The 2,833-nt window shown below is 68.7% G+C and overlaps 1 non-coding gene across 1 annotated transcript; it reads left to right on the top strand.

Annotated features, from left to right (window-relative positions):
* The first annotated feature begins 1,330 nt into the window (after positions 1–1,330).
* LOC139603529 (5.8S ribosomal RNA) lies at positions 1,331–1,483 on the top strand. Its single transcript, XR_011683708.1, has one exon. It is a non-coding gene; the product is annotated as a 5.8S ribosomal RNA (ribosomal RNA).
* Positions 1,484–2,833: the final 1,350 nt, after the last annotated feature.

The following is a 2,833-nucleotide window of genomic DNA, read 5'->3' on the forward strand; positions in this document are numbered from 1 at the left end:
GCTCTTCGTGGCGCGCATGCGCGCGCACGCCCGAGGTGTTCTTGGTGGTCAAGCCCGCATCCCCCCCGCCCGCCGGGGCCCCCCCGCGCTCTCTCTCCTCGGACCGCCGCCGTGGTCTCTCGCGCGTGTGGCGCCGCGTCTGGCGTGTCTGGCACATCTGGCGCCTCTCCTCCCCTCGACGGCCTTTTCTCCTCGAACGCGCAGCCCTGGGGCCGTCGTCCACCGGCCATCCCCTGGCTCGACCGCCCGCCTGCTGGTGGGGAGCAAGCACTCGGCGGGCCCTCCGGCGGCGGAGGCCCACGAGCACGGGCAACCCTGTGCCAAGCAGTGGCGGCGCCGCTCAACAGGTGTCCCTCCCTGCGGGGACGGTCGGCCGGACGGCGTTGGCCAGCGGCAGTCCCATCCCGGGCCCTGCTCATTGAGTCCTCCAGCCCCCTTCCCAGCCGTGTGTGGGCCGCAGGAAGGCATGCGGGGTGGCCACGGGGGTGCTTCTCCCCGCCCGGTTTCCGCGTGCAAACGAGGAGAGCGGGTGTTGCCCCCCCGGCTCAGCGCCGTACTACCTTCCGCCGTCGCGTTCCCGGGGCAAGGGGCCCCAGCGGTGCGACGTGGCGGCGGAGGTCCCAGGAGTGCGGCCCTGGCGGCGGCCGGTTCTGCCGTCCAGAAGGCCTCGGGTGCTGGCAATGCTGGCTCGGGTCTCGGTGGCGCCCGCCTCTGGGCCGGCGGCGGAGCACGACCGCCGGTCGCTCGCCCGCCCGGCGGGGGAGCGGTCCCACGGGAGGCGTGCTGGCGGGGGCCGGTCGTTGTCGCGTGCCCCTCTCGAGCCCGGGGGAAAGGCCATGCAGTGGGGAAGAGAAAAGCTGGCCGGGCAGCGGTGCAATGGCACTCCGCAAGGCCCGCGGTGCTGGGGCTGAGGGAGAGCCGGCGTGGTGTGGGGGCCGACGGCCGCCCGCCCCCAGCTGTGTGCCGTGTGTTTTGTGCATGTTGTCCCGTGAAAGAGAGAAGCGGGTGGGCCGCCGTTCCCCCCGCATTCTGGCGCAGTCCGCCTGGCCCTCCGCGCGGAGGCCGGGCCAAGCCCGGGCGCCTGGGCCGCCTCCGAAGGACGGCATTTGTGAGGTCGGCGTCACCCCTTGCGGGGGAAGGCGGTCAGGGGTGCGGGCTCCCCCGCCTCTTGGCCGGCCTTCGGAGAGTGGGTTGCTCCAGTGTTTTTTTTTTCCCTCCTCTTCCGTTTTCTGTGTGCTCGTACGGTCGAAGCCAGGGGTGCCCCGCGCGTCCTCGGCACCAGAGTAACAAAAAGGGGCCTCTCAGCGTGAGCAGTGCCCGAAAGGCAGACAACTCTTAGCGGTGGATCACTCAGCTCTTGCGTCGATGAAGAACGCAGCTAGCTGCGAGAATTAATGTGAATTGCAGGACACACTGATCATCGACACTTTGAACGCACTTGCAGCCCTGGGTTCCTTCAGGGGCTATGCCGGTCTGAGCGTTGCTTGACGATCAATCGCCGTCCGGGGGCCACCCCAGTTGCGCAGCTGGGGTTGCCTCGCAGGCCTGTCGCCTGCAGCGGGCGGCGGCAGCGGCGGTGGTGGCGGCATCCTGCCGGTGCCCGGAGGGAAGGCAGTCAGGGGTTCGGCGAGGGAAGCGTTTCCCTAGGCGGGCCTTGATCCCTTCCCTGCGGTCCGGCAGGCGTCGTCGTTGTCGCGGTTGTCATCATCGTTGTGGTCGCCGCGCAGGGCTTTCGTCCCCCTAAATGCAGACTCGGGGAGCGCTCCGTTGCTCCCCGCTCCTGGAGCGAGCCGCTGGGGTGGAGCTCATCCTCGCTGGGGCCGCGCTGCGGATGCGGTGGCGCGGCGGCCTGGGGAGAGCGAGAGACAGCGTCAAAAGGCGCCGCCGAGGGCCGAGAGAAAGAGAGAGGAGGGTGAGAAGGGGAGTCGAGGCACGGACCTCGCCCCCGGCCTCCCCCCTTGCGCAGTCGGCTGTCTGCGGGTGGGAACCACGGCGGTACCATGCTGTGCTGCCACGCACGCGCGGGAGGTGAGAGCGCCTGGGACAGGGGTTCCGACCCCCTCCTCTCCCTTCGCCCGCCCCCCTCCTCTTCTGTCACGGTCTCAGGGCGCGCCCGAGGGGCGCCATCGCTCCCCTCTCTCTCCCCACTGAGGCCGTTGCACGCGCCGCCGCCCAGCCGGTCCTCCTGCGCGGGGCTGTCTCTGCCGCGCTCCCTTTTCCGTTCTCGTCTCTGGGATGGGGTTCTCCGTCTCTCCTCATCGCTCGCTCGCTCTCGGTCTCCGGCCCACTTGGGGGGCGGGGGCGTAGCAGGTGGGCTGGCAGGCGGGGGGAGACAAAGGCGGCCATCTCCACGCATGCGCGCGCGGCGTGGCCGAGCTTTGGGCTTGCAACCTCAGACCAGACGTGGCGACCCGCTGAATTTAAGCATATTAGTCAGCGGAGGAAAAGAAACTAACGAGGATTCCCTCAGTAACGGCGAGCAAAGAGGGAAAAGCCCAGCGTCAAATCCCCACCCCACGATGGGGCACGGGACATGATGCGTACAGAAGCCCCCCTCCCGGCGGCGCTCTCGGGGGACCCAAGTCCTTCTGATCGAGGCCGCAGCCTGTGGACGGTGGCAGCCCCCCGGCGCGCTGGGCCCGTGGCTTCTCGGAGTCGCGTTGCTTGGGAATGCAGCCCAAAGCGGGTGGTAAACTCCATCTAAGCCTAAATACCAGCACAAGACCGATAGCCAACAAGTACCGTAAGGGAAAGTTGAAAAGAACTTTGAAGAGAGAGTTCAAGAGTGCGTGAAACCATTAAGAGGTAAACGGGTGGGCCCCACGCAGTCCGC

This window comes from Agelaius tricolor, unplaced genomic scaffold (genome assembly GCF_023055355.1).
Source record: "Agelaius tricolor isolate 1412-34295 unplaced genomic scaffold, bAgeTri1.0.p SCAF_39, whole genome shotgun sequence".
Classification (NCBI taxonomy): domain Eukaryota; kingdom Metazoa; phylum Chordata; class Aves; order Passeriformes; family Icteridae; genus Agelaius; species Agelaius tricolor.